Here is a 19,937-nt window from a genome sequence, read left to right as displayed (position 1 = left end):
CATTTGATGTTAAGTTGTCAAACTCGCCTTCATTCTTGCTGGATGGGTTCGGAGCCGATCCTCGGCTCCAACTCGGCACTTGCTAAGCTCGAGAGCTAATTTTACCAGCTCGAGGCAACCCTATATCCCATGATGCAAGGCGTGACTACCCCAGATCTCGTTTGCCGCTTCGCGAAGAGGTCTCCTTTTACCAGCTCAGGTAAAATTTAGTATTTTTGTACTAAAAGTCAGTCAGGAAAATTTCCCTTTTCCTTATTTCCTTTTCTTAACAGTTAGAGTAAACTAGTACCTACCTATCTTGCCCTATATTACCTGTCTAATTTGTATTAGGGATAGTTTTTCCTCCCTTCAGGCCTTAAGCTTCCCTTCCATTATTTTTTTGTCAGGAAGTCTGTGTGTCTTAGTCAGTTTTCCCCCCTTTATTAGTTAACTGTGTGACTGGTGTGTGTGTGTTTTGTGTTGGCATACCATGTCAAAAGAAGTAAAGATCTCAGGCTTCAAGAAGTGTGACTCGTGCTGTCAGAAAATGTCTCTGACAGACTGTCACACTTCTTGTGTGTACTGCCTGGGGCCTCTACACCTGCAGGACTCCTGTGCTATTTGTCACTCCTTCAGCCAGAGAGTCCTGCAGGAACGTAGGAACAAATTAATCCTACATGGCTTGTTGAAGCCAGAGGGTTCCGCGACCAAGACTGGGTCGGCAAAGCCCTCTAAGCCACCTAAAGCCCAGGCTGTGGCTCCTAAGCCTTCGGCGGCGGCTCCGACTCCTTCGGAGTCGAGATCGGCTCCGGCTGGAGCCGATCTTTCTATCTCTGAAGTGGTGGTATCGGTGCCGCCTGGCTCCAATACACTTGCACCTATATCGATGTCGGCTCCGGCCGGAGTCGACGTATCCTTGACCAGGACTGGTGCCGATAAGTTGTCGGCTCCATCTGGAACCGAAGGGTCTTCGGCTCCAATGGCTCTTTCCAAGAAGAGATCTCGGTCCCCTTCCCTGGAGTCGATTCGCTCGGCTCCGGGATCTCCTCTACATTCGGAGTGGAGCCATCAGAGCCGATCTTCAAGGTCTTCCAGGCTCTCAGACCATGACTTGGAGATGGTGGTAAGTAGACTGCTGAAGTCACAGGCACTGGCCCAGATGCGCCATAGCCCATCTCAGCAGACGACCGCTATCCCTCATCCCCCTGAAATTCCTCCTCCGACTCTCCAAGAAGAGATCTCGGTCCCCTTCCCTGGAGTCGATTCGCTCGGCTCCGGGATCTCCTCTACTTTCGGAGCGGAGCCATCGGAGCCGATCTTCAAGGTCTTCCAGGCTCTCAGACCATGACTTGGAGAGGGTGGTAAGTAGACTGCTGAAGTCACAGGCACTGGCCCAGATGCTCCATAGCCCGTCTCAGCAGATGACCGCTATCCCTCATCCCCCTGAAATTCCTCCTCCGACTCTCCTTCAGAGTTCAGAGCTTCTCGGAACGTTGACCGTGGGTGCGCCGGAGCCGATACTGCCCCTGTCGGCTCCATCGTCTTCGACTCCGATTTCCTCCATGAGACCTTCCTTGGAGGGATCCGGTCGTCGAGTCTCCCTTGTCGGCTCCGAGGGGGTGAGTGGCATCGGACCCTTGTCCGACCCCGCTCTCCCTCTTGGAGCTTCGGCATTGGTGAGCTCAGCACCGACATTGGCCTCGGAGCCTTCTCTTTCGGTGGGACCGGGGATTCCTGTCTCTTCAGAGCGGGAGTCTTCTGGCCTCTCTGGGAGGGGAGCCTTTCAGGTGATGATGAGGAGTGTTCTAGCCCCGGAGCTGAGTCAACGGTCAATTCCATTAGCTCCTCCCTCTTCGGTGCCTGTTGATGTCTCTTCCCATTCTCTTGCTCCCGGATCCAGAGATCCATCGCCCTAGGTTTTCCCATTGGGAAGAACTTCCTCTTCCAAGGTTTCTCCTGATCCTTCCGGAGAACCCCCACGTAAGAGGACGTGCAAGAGGAAGCACACAGACTCCCCCGAGTCTACGACATCAGATACCGACTTAGATGAGTCTGAGGGTTCCCCACAGTCCCCCTCTGAGGATGTCTCTTTTTCAGACATCCTGGAACTCCTTAAGCAGAGGGGGAACTGGCCTTCCATTAACCCCTCCGAGGATGAGTCGGTATACCTGGAGGCTTTTGGATCTCGACCCTCCACCTCCTGGGTGTCTCTGCCTTTCGACCCGCTCATGCAAGTGGAGGCTCGAAAGGCGTGGGCAGCCCCGGATTCTGTTGAACCAGTCCCCAGGAGGCCTTCTAAATTCATCACGGCCCCCGCAGACAAACAGTTTCTCACCAAGGGTGTTCCTGTTGATGCCATGGTGGTGGCGGCTGCCACCAAGAAGGAACTTGCCGATCCTTCTGTACCTGTCCATCCTCCTAACAAGGACTCTAGGACCATGGATAGGTACAGTAAGTGGATGTTTTCTTCAGCAACCTTCGCTATGCGCTCGCTGGACTATCTCTGTCACTTTACCTGGCTTCAGAGAGACATTCTCAAGGAACTAGGTAAGGTAGTTCAGGATCCGTCAGCTGCTGGGGCTCAAGAAAAGATTGCCTCACAGCTCAGAATCCTAAATTCTATAACTAACTCCTCCATGCGGCTCATTTCTTATGCAGCTGATGGGGCGAGTAGAGCCGCAGGCACAGGAGTGGCACTTAGGCGTCAGTCCTGGATGCGGCTTTGTAATTTCGCGGACCCCTTTAAGGCGTCCTTCACTAATACTCCCTTCGATGGTTCGGCTTTGTTCGGGCCTCAGGTGAAGGACACATTGACCAGGTGTGAGCAAGACGGCAAGACTCTTTCTGCCGTAGGAGTCCATTTCTCCACCCCTTCAAGACCCTATCCCAAAGGTCAGAAGGGAGGGAAAATGTGGTTCCGTAAATCTCAGGGAGTCACGCCGGACGCACGTGGTCAGTTTACCCCCAGAGGCAGAGGGGGTAATAACAATAGACACCCGCCCTAGGGGCAGAGGGGGTCCACAGAATCAGGGCAGCAGAGAGCCTCTCTCTGATAAACCCTTCCAGCACCCCTGAGGTGTTGCCTGACTGTCCACCCTTGGAGGCAGTCGGGGGAAGATTGTCGCTGTACCCAACAGCCTGGCGTTCCCTTTCTCAAGACAAATGGGTACAGTCGATCATATCCGAGGGTTACAATATCCCTTTCGTGAGATATCCTGCTCCTCATCAATCCCTCCCGGATGTTTCACCCGGTCTAAGGGAGTTGGCAAAGCTGGAGGTATCAAAGCTCCTAGCAAAAAGAGCCATCCAACTAGTACCAGCAGACCAGGTAGGATCCGGAATCTACTCAAGATTCTTTTTGGTTCCCAAAAAGACGGGAGATTGGAGACCAATTTTAGACCTCAGCAAACTAAACAAGTTTGTCAAGAAGGCAAGGTTCCGGATGGTCACGCTTCAGTCCATTCTACCCTTTTTGGGCAAGGACAACTGGATGTGCTCAATAGACCTTCAGGATGCGTACTATCACATAAAAATTCACAGGTGCTCCAGAAGGTTTCTCCGCTTTCGGCTGGGGACCAGTCATTTTCAATTCAGAGCCCTGCCCTTTGGTCTCACTACAGCCCCCAGAGTGTTTACCAAATGCATGGCAGTGGTCACGGCTCACCTGAGACGTCAAGGATTCCAGGTGTTTCCGTATCTAGATGACTGGCTCCTCTCTGCCACCACCAGGCATCAACTTCTCAAGGCCAGGGACTACACTCTTCATATCTGCAACCAGTTAGGGATCTCTATAAACTTCGAAAAATCTTCATTGTCTCCTTGCCAGTCTATTACATTTATAGGCGCAGAATTAGACACTGTCGGGATGTCAGCAAGACTCACAAACCAAAGAATTCTGGACATCCAAAAGTATGTTCGGATCATACTACTCAGCAGAAAGATCAGGGCCAGATTTGTCCTGAAGGTGCTAGGTCTTATGGCTGCGGCCATCGTACTGCTTCCTTTAGCTCGCTTCCACATGCGTCTTCTGCAGTGGATGTTGTTCATCCAGTGGTCATTCCAGCAGCTTCCCATGTGCCACGAGATCTTCGTGACGCAATCTTGCAAGAGTCACCTAACCTGGTGGATGTCTTCTCCACAACTCCATCAGGGCCGACTGTTTGTTCCCCCAGTTCCGGTTGCCACAGTCACTTCGGATGCCTCTCTGATCGGGTGGGGGGGGGGGCATTATCAGGGCAGGATGGTCCATGGGACTTGACAACCCATAGAATACCATCTGCACATAAATGTCCTAGAGATGAGAGCGGTGCTTTTAACGTTGCAAGCCCTCAGCGACTTTCTTCCTTTAGGGACTATTGCAGTTCAGACGGACAACATGTCCGTAGTCTGGTATATCAACAAACAGGGCGGGACCAAGTCCTATCCACTGTGTCGAGAAGCTCTCAGACTTTGGCAATGGGCAATCTCCTCCCATCAGTTTCTGATAGCAACGCATATCCCCGGGAAATCCAACCTCTTAGCAGACAGACTGAGCAGAGCTATTCTCATGCCACACGAGTGGTCTCTCAAACAATCAGTAGTGGACGGGATTTTTCAGAAGTGGGGCGTCCCTTGCTGTGACCTTTTTGCTACACCCCAAAAGAGCAAATGCCCAAACTTCTTCTCCCTCTTTCCACTGCCAGGCCATCCCCCCAGAGATGCTCTAACCCAGGATTGGCCCCGGGGACTTCTTTATGCCTTTCCTCCATTCCCGCTGATACCTCAAGTGATTCAGAAAGCTACCGTCTTGAGAGCCAAATTGATTCTCATTGCCCCTTACTGACCTCAACAAATTTTGTTTCCGTCCCTACATCGTCATCTCTTGGTTCAGCCTTGGCATCTGGATCCAATTCCAGATCTTCTGACCCACCATTCGGGTCATCTGCACCAGGCCATTCATTCTCTCAACCTCACTGCTTGGTTGCTCCACTTCCTTCCTTAGCCAGGCTTCCTATGATTTCTAATCCCGTGCGAGATATCATAGTAGCTTCTCTAAAGTCCTCTACCAGAAGGATTTATGCTAGTAAATGGCAGCGTTTTTCCTTCTGAGCAAAGTCTAGGGACATAGATCCCTTTACTGCTCCAGTGCAGTCAGTCTTGGACTTCCTAGCTGAGATTTTTCAATCGGGTTCTTCTTCCTCGACAGTTAAGGTTCAGCTGGCAGCGATCTCAAATTTTCATGTTGGCTTAGCGGATCAAAACATAATGTCTCACAAGCTTTGCAAAGCCTTTCTTAGAGGGATCTTTCTGCTGAAACCCCCAGTCAAAGATCCCCCTCCGGAATGGGACCTGAATTTAATACTGGCATCCTTGATTCTGCCCCCCTTTGAACCGGCTGCTACATGCTCATTAAAATTTCTTTCCTGGAAGACGATTTTTCTGGTTGCTGTTACTTCAGCCAGGAGGGTGTCTGAACTTCACGCTGTCTGTGTCCGTCCCCCATACTTGGTTTTCCACAAAGATAGAGTGTCTTTAAGAACTAATCCATCTTTTTTGCCCAAGGTTGCTTCCCAGATGAATATTAACCAATCTATTGAATTGCCAGTTTTTTCCCTAATTATTCTGACAGAGCGGAACAGAAACTTCATTGTTTGTATGTCCATCGCCAACTCAGATATTACTTGGACAGAACTAAGCAATTCAGAAAATCTGATCAACTGTTTCTTTCTTATGCAGAAAACAGGAAGGGTCTTCCGGTCTCCAAGGTGACCTTATCCAGATGGCTGTCTTCTATCATTTCTCATGTTTATCTCCTTAGGGGCAAGCAACTGCCCTCAAAACCAAACGCACATTCTACCAGGCGCCTAGCCACTTCCACAGCATTTCAGGATAGGCTACCTATTGACACCATTTGTGCGGCAGCCACTTGGGCCACTCCTTACACCTTTGTCTCTCATTACAAATTGGACTTGGCCTCCAGGGACAGGGCTAGGTTTGGTTCCGCAGTTCTCAAGAGTCTGTTCCATTGAGCCACCCAGGATAGAGGTGCTAGGGACGCGGTCCCATCCAGCAAGAATGAAGGCGAGTTTGACAACTTAACATTAAGAAGTTATGTACCTACCATAACGTTCCATGTTAGTTGTCTTCTCTCGCCTTCTTTCTTGCATCCCTCCCTCCTTCCCCCTTGCCTGGACAGACCTTGAAGTTGTAGTCTTCTCTGGGTACAGTTCATTCTTTCTATGGACCCCCAGTAGGAAGTGTCACTAGTCTCTAGTGGTTATTTGCCTTGTTTTCTTTCCACATTTAGTTCCTCCTCTTTCTTTCTTTGAAGAAGGTTACTGGCAGGGTTTTTTCATAGCTACCAAACAAGATCTGGGGTAGTCACGCCTTGCATCATGGGATATAGGGTTGCCTCGAGCTGGTAAAATTAGCTCTCGAGCTTAGCAAGTGCCGAGTCGGAGCCGAGGATCGGCTCCGAACCCATCCAGCAAGAAAGAAGGCGAGAGAAGACAACTAACATGGAACGTTATGGTAGGTACATAACTTCTTATTTACTGGGAAAGTTCGACTGGGCACAGGTCTTCTTTCAGCTGAGGCCCGGGGAGAAAAGCTCCAGGTAAGCAAAATTACAAGTTTGAATTACAGTTACAGATAATACAAGACTTGCACAAAAACATAGTTTATGTACACTGCCAAAGAAGAAGGCTTGTCTGCAAGCAAGTGCAAAGTGTCAAACATAAAAGTTACAAAAAGATAAATATAAAATGTCTTGGATAAACGTGCACAATAGACCTCACAGTATGAGTATGTACATATGTATGCAAGTCATTTGTCATGCTTGTGAAGAAAGACTCTGAGAGAAGGAGAGGACAGATTCCTCAGGATTTATTGAGAGGGCAATAAGATACAAAGTTAGAGGTGTAGAGTTGAGCAGTTAGAGGTCTATCCAGGGCAGTTACAAGAACAGTGCCAGGAGTCTTTCAGGTGTAGTTTTAGGAGTTTTTTAAACTGTGTTAAAGAGCAGCAGGTAGTAATTTGGGTGGGCAGTTTGTTCCATATGTTAGGGATGTAGTTTGAGAAGAGTGATTCTCCAGCTGGGCTATTTGCTTTGGTGGTGTCTAGTAGGAATTTATTATTAGAGCAGAGGGGTCTGGAAGTGATGTATGGTTGTAATAGTTTTTGGAGGGCAGGGGTATTATATGGTTGATGCAGTATTTTGTGGGCAAAGGTTAACTGATTAAAGCGTGGTAGCTGAGGAAGTTCTAGCCATTCTAGTTGTTGAAGAGTTGTACAGTGATGGGTTTTGTATGGGAAATCAGTGGCAAACATGGCAATTTTATTATAACAAGCTTTGAGTTTGGTTAATTCAGATTTGCGGAGGTTGGTTAGGATTGGGGAGGCATATAGGAGGGAAGATAGGAGATGCGTGCGAGCAATAGTGGCTTTTGAGTGTTGAGTTAGGAATTTTGTTTCTGTAAAGTAAATCTAAATAGTTTGCGCTGTGTGTATATATCAAACTTCAAGTTGTCAATTTCTACACCTCAGTTTGGTATGAGTTGTAGGGGTGATGGTGGTTTTATTTTTGGAAAGGATGGTGAAAGTTTGGGAGGAAGGGGTCAATTTTGGGGAGAAGAGAAGGAGCTTTCTTTTGTTGGGATTTAGTATGAGTTGGGAGTTGCTGAGCCATGTTTCTATGGACAGAAAGGTGTCTTGGGTTGTGGTGTGGAGGTCACGAAGGGAGGAAGCTGTGCAGATTAGTGTTGAGTCATCTGCATATTGCATGACAGTGGCTTGTAGTGTGGCAGTGTGTGGTGCTGGTTGGTGAAGAGGGTGAAGAGTAGAGGTCCAAGGATGGAGCCTTGTGGAACCCCTAAGGTAACAGGGAGAAGAGGGGGAAAGTTGTTGTTGCCATTGGATGGTCTGCTGTCGTCCTGAAAGTTAACTTCTGAACCATGTGATAGTGGAGTTACTGAGATTTAGGGTAGAATGAATGCTGATAAGTTTGTCATGATTGACCGTATCAAAGTTCTTTGACAAGTTTAAAAATGTAGCAGATACAAACAGTCCTCTGTTTCTATAGTGGTTCACTGCATTTGTGAAGGACATGAGAAACTGTGATAGTGCTGTGAGAGGGGCGGAAACCATGTTGAGTGTTTGACAATAGTTTATTTGTGTTAAGGTAAGTCATTAATTGTGTATAGTCCTCTGTAGAATTTTAGATAACGGGGACAGGATGGCTGTTGGCCTATAATTAGTAAGTTTAGTTGAGTTCCCTCCTTTATGTAAGGGTATTATGCATGATATTTTCCAAATATCTGAGACCATGTTTTCTGATAATGATCTGTTTGAGTATGGCTCCTGGGTATGCTGAAGCTTCTGCTGCCATTTGCAGAAATTCTGCCGGGTAGGTTGTCGGCAGCTAATGTGGTAGGTTTTAGTTTTCTTAGTAGTTTTCTTGTGGTATCAACAGACACTGGGTGGAATATAAAGAGGTTGCAGCTATTTTGAGAGTTGGTGATTTGTTGGGCTGTGGGTCGGGTAGGGGTGGTGGAGACAGTGTGAGGACTGGCAAGGCTTTGGATAGTAGTAGCATGGATTTTTCTGAAGGGTATGAAGTCTGAAACTCAAATGTCTGTCATTATTTTCTGACTTTAACCCTGATTGATTTGCTAAAAAAAAAAAAAAAAAAACAATAATATGAGAAGTGAACCAAAAATATGAGACAAAATCTGGACATTCTGCAAAATCTGTACAGTTGAGAGGTATGATTAGTACACACACAGTCAAATACCGCGTTGGTGGTATAGAGAGACAAGGAGCCTCAACTTACCACCCAGGTGATCCAGATTCAGATACTTGGATGGGAGTTTGATTGCAGGCGAGGATAGTTGTGCCCATCCTGGGGGTGGATTCCTAGCTGGTCTTGTGCAACTGCTTCTGGATATCCAGTTGGAGGATGAAGATAGTCAACAGGTGTTAGCTGGTGTGGAAGTGAGAGTGGGCATGCATGGCCATTCAAGCAACTGATGGTAGCTTTTGAAATTTGGATGTAGGTAAGCTTGTTATATACTATTACTTGGCCATTGGATGGTCAGTACTTTGATGTAAATAGCCATGTCACCACCCAAGGGGAGGGGTTAAGGACATTCCTACAAACACACCATTTTATAGTTGGGATGCCAGTAAAAGCACAAAGTCTGTGAGGGTTGCCTAGATGACTGCCTCTCTGGTTGGCTGCCATCTCAAGGGATCTTAGGGAAAGAGTGCCTACTCATTGGGAACAAATAGTCTCAAGTCTTATGGGATGAGGCTCAATGGCTTGGTGAGTGGGGGAAGCACCTAGAAAAAAGCTACTGGAGAGAAGAGGCATAAGATATCATGTGCATTTATCAAGAATCTTTACTGAACTGGTCCGTTGAGGCCACATGATGCAGTAATCCTATTATCTAAGATAGAGTGCCCTGGATCAACTTATCCATGCCACCACCAGGGGCAACATTATCCTAGATCTAGTCATTACCAACATGAGTGACCGGTGTTCCACACTCGAAGTCAACCCCTCATTGGTCCGATCCGACTATAAGCTAATTACCCTAGATATCCACATCCTGCCCCCACCCCCCATTAAGGAAACCATGGTAAAAAATGTCTCCAAAGCCAACTTCATGCTTCTTAAGACAGAAGTGGTGAACTTCATGACACCCATGCAGATGGACAATACAGTTACGACTACTGAATCCTACACAATTGCACTTTATAAGCACTTACACGAGTGCATGGCTCGTGCTATCCCAAACAGAACCAAGACACTATCCTCCAAAAAAAGGAAGCCAGTCTGGTGGTCCCCTGCCATAAACAAACTGTACAACAGAAGGAAGAAACTGTTGCAAAAAAGAGTAAAATCCCATGAGTGGAGGAGCTCCCTGGTCAGCCTCAGTAAGAAGCTGCGATCCCTGATAAAATCCTCCAAAGCTAGTTACGAAAACACAATCGCCACTGACTCTAAAGACAGCCACAAAGCATTCTATAGCTATGTCAAGAATCTCAATGGCAACACTCAGATCTGCTCTGAGTTACAGCACAATGGCACTAAATATACAGACTCAACTGATATTGCCAGCATCCTGGCAGATAGGTTCAGTGCTAACTTTACCCCCTCTCACCCCCTAAAGAGCCCATCTCTATACCAGAAGAATGCAAAGTTCCTGTAATCACGGCTGCACAGGTAAAAACCACACTTTCCAAAGCCAAGAACACAGCATCCATGGGACCAGACAACAACCCAGGCTGCGTTCTACATGAACTACAGAACGAACTGGCACCCCACCTAAGTACCATGTTCAATCATAGTCTCACATCAGGCTGAGTACCCACTGAATGGTGCACAGCGATGGTTATCCCACTACACAAGGGGGGAGCCACCATGGACCCTGGGAACTACCGCCCTATTAGCCTGACGAGCCTGGTCTGCAAGGCCACGGAACGTATCATCATGGAACTTATAAACAAAGACATTGGTAATCTCCAAACTCTGGACCCCACCCAGTTTGAGTTTGTAAAGGGCAGATCATGTCTCCTAAACCTGATAAACTTCTTTGAAGCAGTCACCAAAGCCATAGACAAGGGTAAGGTGGTTCACACAGCCTATCTAGATCTTGCCAAGGCTTTTGACACCATCCCCCACTCTGGAATTATAGATAAACTCACTAAACTAGGTATAAATCCCTATGTCACAAGATGGGTTGCCAGCTGGCTCACTGACAGAACCCACACTGTGAAAGTAGCAGACTCCAAATCCGAATTCAGACCAGTGATAAGTGGAGTACCATAGGGTTCAGTCCTGGGTCCTCTCCTGTTTGATATCTACTTCTCTGAAGTACAGGCTAATACAGAATGTCTTTGGTTAATGAAGTTCGCAGATGACTTGAAATTAGGAGCCATAATCGAATCTCCTAATGATGTGGACATCCTACAAAAGGGCCTCACTGAGACAGATGCCTGTAGTCAAAGCCATGGCCTCAAGCTGAATGCCAAAAAGTGCATTGTCATCCCCTTTGGTAAAAACTCTCTACCCATGAACTACAACATAGGAGGTAGTATACTTAACACCGAAAGTGTGATTAGAGACCTTGGGACACAGGTGGACAGTAGTCTCTCCTTTGATAATCACTTTGCCACAGTAGTCAGGAAATCCTTCTACGTGGCACACCTCATCACAAAAGGTTTTTCATCCAGAAAAAAAGAGGTCATTGTTCCCCTCTACTCATCACTCATTAGACCCATTATAGAATACAATGCCCATTTTGGTATGTACCTCACAAGACATCTACAACAACTGGAAAGGCAGTAGAAATACCTCACAAAGAGGATTACCAGCCTCAAACAGATGCCCTACGCAGACCATCTCAAAAAAACTCCAACTTTACTCCTGTCGCATATCGCCTACTTAGAGGTGATCTCTGCTTAACATACAAAGCTATGTCAAACCCCAGAGCTGTTGGACATGCTCCACTTAAAGAAATCCCAATCCCTCCGAGCTACACGCTCTAGGGACCTAAACCTCGTCACTACAATAAACAGAATATGCTGGAGGGATAGAATCCTGTCTCAGAGACTTGCCCATACTCTGGAATAAACTACCTATCTATATCAAACAAAGCTCCTCATTAGCACTCTTCAAGAAAAATCTTGATGATGGGATGGGAAATAGGAAATTTACCCCAGGGATCACTTCTGTGGCTCTGCTCGACGGTGGCACAGGAAAATAATTTTCTTGGGTGGCAAAAGCCAGGGTACCTTTTTGGCTGGGCTTGTATAGGCCCTAGGGCCAATAGCCTAGTGTACCTACCTATGAACCTGTTTCTCAAACTAGATTTATTTATTTATTTTTGTTTAACATTTGTTTACCAGGAGGAAAGTCCGACTTGGAACAAGCCAATTTTCAGTGAAGATCTGGAGAGAAATGCTCCAGATGCATTTCTTTGTAACATGGGAGGAAACCGGAGCACCCAGAGGAAAACCACGCAAACATATGGAGGACATGCAGACTCTGCACAAAATGCTCCCCAGCCAAGAGTAGAACCGGAGAATCTCTTGCTCTTTAGGGTGACAACACCAATCACTCCGCCATTTGAATTAGACGATAAACTGAAATTCGACCAGCACCTACTACAAGTCCTCAGAAACATGCACAATAAACTAGCCTCCTTGTGTAGGGCTAAAAAACTATTTTACAGACCCTAGCAGACAGTCTGTAGCTAGAACCTACCATTTCCCAGCTCTCCTGTACGAGTCATCAATGCCTTCAAATTTAAAACTGAACTAAATTTGATGTATACCACAATTAAATAGCCTAGTTAGCAACAGACACTCCCCTCCAAAGTCATCGCTGCACTGCCACAAAAGAATTGAACTGAGTAGAGCTTTCCACTCGCTTATCATACTTCCAGCTAGCCACTGCTCATAAACTTTATTTATACATCAAAAAAATGTCCCAGACTTCAAAAAAACCTTCTATTCTACTCCTGGAATAGAAACCCGAGATCCAGCAACAAATCCCTTTAATTTGTAACTAAATTCAGTAATGTAGGTTATTCACAATACTCAAACTATGTCTTCAAGCTGTAGAACTCTATTCCTTATGGTATCAAATTGTAATTTGTAACTAAATTCAGTAATAATGTAGGTTACTCACAATACTCAAACTATGTCTCCAAGCTTTAGAACTCTATTCCTAATGGTATCAAATTGACAAATAAATTAGCATTTTTCAAAGTCCAGCTTAAACATCACCTAAATAAGAAATTTCTCTCTTGTGTGTACTACCTGTGGTTAGGTCTACTCATAAATATAACTTAATGAGCACAACATTCTTTCCATTCCTAAAATCAACCCATGCATACATCATAGTGATGCACTCTCATCCCTTGAATAAATGTCTTGGAACTTGGTTATTTTAATTACTCCCTTTGCTACTTACATATCACACTGCTATCCTAGCAATTGCCACCTGCAGTTCTAATCTTTCTGTTGGACCCAGTGTTTCGTTCTCTCAACAAATAACTATCTCTGCGTATTTCAACGTATACTTCTTCCCTCATCTTATACCAATTACTCCTTATGCTCGATCCATAGTTTCTCTCTACTTTTTTTCCCCACTTCTCTTCCACCATTCTCAGTCTTTCACCTATTAACTTTATATTTTTCCATCTTGCCTATTAGTTAACCTTGACAATCTAATGCTAACACCAGTCTACAAAATGCTACAGTTACTCATGACTGCAGTGTAAAAAAAGAAGTTATGTCTTACCATAACGTTCCATCTGTGTTGTAGATCTTTATTCATTCATTACTGTTAGGACTTCGGTTCCATTCTCAGAACCGACATGGCCATTACCAAGCTCGTTCCAGCCAAAAACTCTCGGCTAAGACCCATGTACAGTGCCCCTCTCATAGTCTCTTCAGATAGGGTTTGCCCGCCATTATAGTATAGAAGTAATAAAAGTGACAGGAGGCTCTATCTGAGCAAATACCTTAACTAATAAGGAAATCCCAAAGTCCACCAGGAGTCCAGGCAGGGGGAAGGAGGGCAGGAAGTATGAATGAATAAAGTTCTACAACACAGATGGAACATTATGGTATGAGAAAGTGGTTGGAAGCCATCGCCCAGTGCCAAATTCTCATGGCCTCCTAACATGGGGGGGTAAGACCTGGTTCCGCCTTGTTTGTTGATTTGCTAGATTACTGACATGTTGTCCGATTGAATTGCAGTGGTGCCAGAAAGAAGAGATGTGTGGAACGCTTGCATCGCTAAGAGAACTGCCCTCAATTCCAGGACATTTAGGTGCAAATTGGCCTCCATGGGGGACCAGATGCCTTGGACAGTCTTTCCCTGGAAATGCCCTCCCTCCTAACAGGTAAGCATCCATGGTCACCGTGGCCCTGGGCTGGGGAAGGCAGAATGGTCGACACCAAAGATTTGATTCTGGTTTCATCCACCAAAGCATTTATTTCTTGCAAAGATTTGTAAGGCATATCATGTGGTGGGGTGGGTTAGGATCGACCATTGTGATGAAAGGAGCTACTGTACTAGTTAGTGGAACTAAGGTAATGGTTGCTGCCACAGATCCCAATAGCTGTAGTACCAGGCATGCTGGTACAAATGTCTGTGGAAGGAGGACTTGAATCTGGCTTCTTATTTTTGAGAGCCTGTGAGGAGGAAGGGAAGCCTGACAGGGCATTGTGTCGAAGATTGCTCCAGTGAATTCCTTTGCTCTTGTTGGAGACATTTGTGATTTTTCGATGTTGATCATGATACCTAGGCGAAGAGCAAGGCCTTGAGTGTAAGAGAGACTAAGAATGAGAAGATTCCTGGTCGTGGCAGTAAGGAGCCAATCATCAAAGTATGGAAACTCCTGGAATCCTTGTAGTCTGAGATGAGCTACTACGACTGCCATACATTTGGTGAACACTCTGGGGGCTGTCGAGAGACCAAATGACAGTACCCTGAACTGATAGTGATCAGCTCCCAGCCAGAAGCAGAACAATCTCTGGGAGCATTTGTCCATCTTTGTGGTAATACACGTCCTGGAGGTCTATAGAGCACATCCAGTTGTCCTTCCCCAGAAAGGGGAGGATGGACTGTACCATGAACATTTGGAATTTTTGAGGTTTTATGAATTTGTTTAGTAAGCTGAGATCCAGGATTGCTCTCCAATCCCCTGTCTTTTTTGGCACTAAAAAGAACCTCGAGTAAAACCCGGATCGGTCTGGTCTGGTGGGACTGGCTAGATGACTTTTTCTTAGCAGCTTTTCGATTTCTAAGGCTATAGCTTCCCTTTGACTGGGTGGGACATCGGGGATTCATTTTGCGGGTTTGGGAGTAAGATCGAATGGGATATGATGGCCTCTGGATATTATTCTCTGCACCCACACATCCATTGTTATGAGTTGCCAGGCCTATAGGTGCACGGCAAATCAACCCCCGACTGCTTCCAGAAGAGAGCAATCGGGGCGCTGTTTAGGAGCACTGGAAGGGTCAGCCGGAGAAGGAATTTCTAGCTCCTTGGTTGTGCGGACACCCTCTGCCCTGAAAGGGGCATCTTCCGGATGAGTTGCCCCCTCTTCCCCAGGGGGATTGTTCACAAGTGTCATGAAAAGATCCTTGGGACTTATTGAACCACAATTTTCCTCCCCTCTAGTTCCTGGAGTAGGATCTGTAGGGGGTGGAAAAACATATGCCCACACCAGACAAGGTCTTTTCATCCTCCTCACTATGTGATAGTGTGTCTCTTACTTTGGGACCAAAAAGGGAAGATTCATCAACAGGCGCATTGACAAAAGAAAATTTAAAGGGGTCCGCGAAGTCACACAAACGCATCTAAGCATGCCGTCTCATGACAGTGCCTGATGCGGCTGCTGGAGCTGCCCCCTCGGTAGTGTGAGAGATCAAATGCATTGAGTAGTTCAAGATGGATTCCAGAGTAGCTAGCTGGGAGGCAACAGTATCACGCACCTCCTCAGGCAGTACCCTTGCCAAAGAGGCAGACAATTCTGAGATTAAGTCTCTTTGGAGGCGGGTAAAGTGCCAGATAATTCAGCGACCGAATGACAAAGGTCGCTGAAGCATAGGCCTGCTTCCCCAGTCTGTCCATAGCCCGAGACTCCCTGTTCGGGGGATGAACAGTGGAACTATCTTTTGCCAATTCCCTCTTGGTGGCCGCTGCCATGACTATGGAATCAACTACCAACTGTTTGGACCAATTGGGCTGGTCTTCAGGGGTGGATAAAATTTTATCTGTCCTCCTGGGGACAGATTCTATGTAGTTCGGGGCCTTCCAGGCACACTGCACAATAAGTTTAATAAGCTCATCCGCAAGTGGGGGTCACCCAGGAAGTAGATGGCCGAGCACGGAAGGCCTGCAAGAATACAGATTCCTCTGAGGAAGGGTTGGAGGGCTTCCAGTCTCCCCTCTGCTTGAGGATCTCGAGAATGTCTCCAAATGAGACGTCTTCCGAGGGAGACATGGGGACCCTTCTCCCTCATTGCAATTGGTGTCTTCGGTGATGGAGTCCTCAGGGGAATCGAGATGCTTCCTCTTGCAAAGTTTCTTCCAGGGTGGCTCCCCAGTGGAATCTTCTGAGGAGGACTCCGGAGACAGGGTTCCCTTCAAGGGAAGATCTTGCAGCTGCCGTGCTTGGGATCTCAGAGTAGGGGGTTGGGACAGCTGCATGCTACAGAGGGGGATTCTGGTGTCGATGCCAATGGTGCCAACTGCAAGCCTGCTGAGTCAAGGACCCTCTCCACCTCGAAAGCGGACTCACCCGAGGAGGGATGGGAGCCCAGAACAGAGAAGGACAACCTCTGAACTGGGGTCACATCCCACCCTGAGGAGCCCGCCTCCAGGTGAGGAGCTCTGAGAGGACCGCTAGCTGCCGGGAGAGCCGTGGCCATAGATGGCGCTACCAAAAAACTAAGAGCCATGGTGCCGACTGCCTAATCACTGCTCCAAGAGTGCACCAGTTCCAACGGAGCCATTGCACCAAGAGTAATCAGTGCCAGCAGGGAAGCCTCCACTGTCGGAGCCGAGACAGAGTGCAGAAGTAGTCTGCACAGACAGTGCGGGAGAAGCCCACTGTCGACTCTGTTCCGAGGAGGACGTAGATGTAGGAACTGAGTGACTCCGTTTCTCTTTGTTTTTTCGCTTCCTTTTGCTTAGAAGGTGGTGAGGCCTCTGAGAAGAGTGTTTTCAGCATACCCTTCAGAATGAGCTTGTTCTTGCATTGGGCCAGTGTCCGGTTGCTAAAACTAGAACAACTAGAACAAATATCACAAGATACATTGATGTGGTCAACGCCCATACAATAAACATACTGGGCATGGCCATCTGAGTTGGTAATCTTACGCCCGCACTTATCACACTGTTTAAATCCTAGTTTTACCTTATCAGACATCACTGAAACTACACAAACACTATAGTCCTAACCACAACTTGACCAATCAAAAAAACAGCAAGGTTGTAGGAGAGATGTTTTTTTTTTTTTTTTAACAGATAGAAAGAAAAAGGAATACCAACAATGGTACTAAGGAATATCACAAAGTAGTAGGGAAAAAGGGCCTAACAAAGATAGGGGAAAGGGACAGTTCCAACGATGGTATGAAATGAACTACCGAAGGTAGAGGGTAGGTTTCAGTAGGAAAGATACAAGTTGAAAGGCGAAGAGATAATGTTAGGGGAAAAACTGACTAAAGAAAGGTAATTATACAGGTAAATCACAAAAACACTACACTTAGCTTGAGAGAAGGTTTGGCACGTCTGACGAGGAACGCGGCAAACTAGATCTGGGAAGACTATGAGAGGGGCATTGTGGGTAGGTCTTAGCTTCAAGCTTTTGGCTGGCGCAAGCTTGGTAACGGCCATGTCTGTTCAAGGACGGAACCAAAGTCCTAACAGTATGGAATGAATAAAGATTTACAACATTAGATGCACTATTAAATACATCTGTTAATGTACTCCTATGCCTCCAACTGATGTAAAAAGCTTTATGAATATCAGTCAGTAACATAAATTGTGCTATTTTCTGCTTGTTCATAGATATATATTCATTCTTAGGTCTTCTTTAATCCCATGGAAAACTAAATTGCAAGTTTTATGTGGAGCGTTCCTCCCTATGCTTCTGCTGAAAGTGTGCTTTGGCCCAGTCAGACTTTCCCAGTAAACAGACAAATAAGGAAGCAAACTGTAATAGTCATTTAAATAGATAACTAATTATTTCACATATATATGCATGTGAAATGGTCACCATGCTTGTTCCTGTGGATGATGGTTGATTTATCATGGAAATATGCTGACTGGACACAGCAGCTTTTTTCCACATTAACTATTCTTGCATATTTGTTTTCAAATACACTGACATAGTAAGGCTATGGATCATAATGGAGCTGTTAATTTGGATACTGGTCCAGTACTCTTAGACCTCTTCTGCTACCTGCATCTGTGTTCCAGTTATTTGTGGGTGTATTGAGGGTCATGAGCCAGAAAAGAGGATTAGAATTTTGACAGAAATCTCCTTGGTATATTTTGGTGTTCCTGGTGAAGGTATGTTTTATGACTGGAATCACCACAGCTGGTGGACTAATCGTGCCTGAGATTGTTTGCTTGTTGCTTGATTCTGTAAATTATTATCACTGGCTTGTGCTGCGGTAGCGTTGTCGCCTCACAGTTAGATGTTGCCCGTTCGATTCTCATTTAAAGCGTCTTCTGTGTGGTGACATGCGTGAATGGACGTTCCTTCGTTGAAGGTTGTGTGTTAGGCTCGGCAAGCCAGCATGTAAAACTCTACTGCCAATCATTAGCGGACCGGAGTTCCACTGTGGCGACCCCTAACCGGGAAAAGCCTGGAGACACAAACAAACTGGCTTGTTGGCACAGCTTTTAAGGACTTTTTGTTGCATTTGCACCTACAGATGTTTGACACTTATTAGGTGCACTTGTTTGCTGAAGCATTACTAGGATATTATTGCTTACTGATAGCTGTATATTAACAGGAGAAGGTGGAAAGGTAGATCAAGGTAAGGACAAAATGGGGGTTTACTTTTGTTATGCTGTCTGTTGTTCATTACATCGCATAGCTGCCCCTTTGTTGCTTTTTTGAACTGTTGTGTGTAACTTTCTTTCCAAGGGAATTGTGCTGTTAAAATTTGGTTTTTAGTTAGTCGTTTGGCATTAGTGCAGCATACAGTTAAGTTTTTGGTTTTGTTAACTGCTTGGGAAATTAAATGCTATAATAAATTTAAACTTTGTGCCTCAGTTTTACAGACTAATTTTTTGACATTGTCTTGCAGTCATAATCTTTTTATTTTATATATTTATTTATTTGATTTAAATGACTGAAGCTGTCCTGCTTAAATGTGCCCTGGTTTAATTTTCTTTGCACTAAGCACATGTTTTATATAAGGGCTATTTTCACCCTTCCTGAGCAAGTTGTAAAACTGAACCTGATCATGGTTTTTAAGTATTTTGATTTGCATATTGCAGTTTTAACATTCATTTTATTTTAAAGTGTAAATAGTGAACTACTTGAACATTTCCTGAGAGAAGTAGTACATATCTGTTAAGCAGCTACATGAAAGCATAGAGCTGAGTTAATTGTCCCACTATGGCAGCAACACTCTTATGACATCAGCACACACACATTGCTAAGGTTTGAATGTTGTCAGTAGCACATTGTCAGTCTTGTGTATTACATTAGAGAGGATCTAAGCAGTTAAAGTTATGATTTCCCTAGTAAAAAAATTGTTCATTAGTAAAGCAGTGGTCTCTACATTTTAGGTTTATAAATATTAAAGCTGTTCTCTGAAAGATACAGAAGAACAAGCAAGACATGTGAGATATTGTAAATGTTCTTACTAAAAACTGCATGACTATGGCATGTACGTCGTAGGCATTTAAAATTATAGAATGGTTTTCAATTTTAGTTGGCTTTTTTGAAGGATGTCATTAATTCTGACATGAGCCACCCTAGAGTTACACATGTAGAACATACTTAAGAAGCAGTAGACTGACTGTAAAACATTACAAGATTTGTGATTCCTTTGTGTTTTGTTTGGGTTTCAGATATCGCTGAAATTATGGATGTTTAAACAGTACATTGTTAAAATCAATGTAAAACATGCTTGAATGACATATTAGATATACAGAGCTGTGTGCTCATAGTGCTTGCTAGGCCCTAGCAATTAGCTGATTTAGTCCAGTCATGCATCTAGCAACTTCATTCGTTTGTATTCATTGATTTTCCTTTGTGTGCAGGTAATGCCTTACTCTCTTATTCCAGTGAGCAGGTTGCCACCTTCTTATACAGCAGCCTGTTTAGGGTCTGCACTATATATTTTTTGTTGTAACAAAACTGCTTTTTATATTCTTCCCAAGGACGGTCTTGTGTCAGTTTGTTTTCTTGTCTTAGTAGTAGCACTAAACTCA

General features: G+C 45.5%; 1 protein-coding gene across 1 annotated transcript in view; it reads left to right on the top strand.

The window, feature by feature from the left end:
* The window catches only part of PGAP6 (post-glycosylphosphatidylinositol attachment to proteins 6), a 750,660-nt gene that overhangs the window by 240,917 nt on the left and 489,806 nt on the right, over positions 1 to 19,937 (top strand). The gene's annotated exons all lie outside the window — the stretch shown is intronic.

Source organism: Protopterus annectens, chromosome 12.part0 (assembly GCF_019279795.1).
Source record: "Protopterus annectens isolate FY-2018-M chromosome 12.part0, PAN1.0, whole genome shotgun sequence".
In the NCBI taxonomy this organism is placed as follows: Eukaryota; Metazoa; Chordata; order Ceratodontiformes; family Protopteridae; genus Protopterus; species Protopterus annectens.
This window is presented reverse-complemented; position numbering and strand designations above follow the sequence as displayed.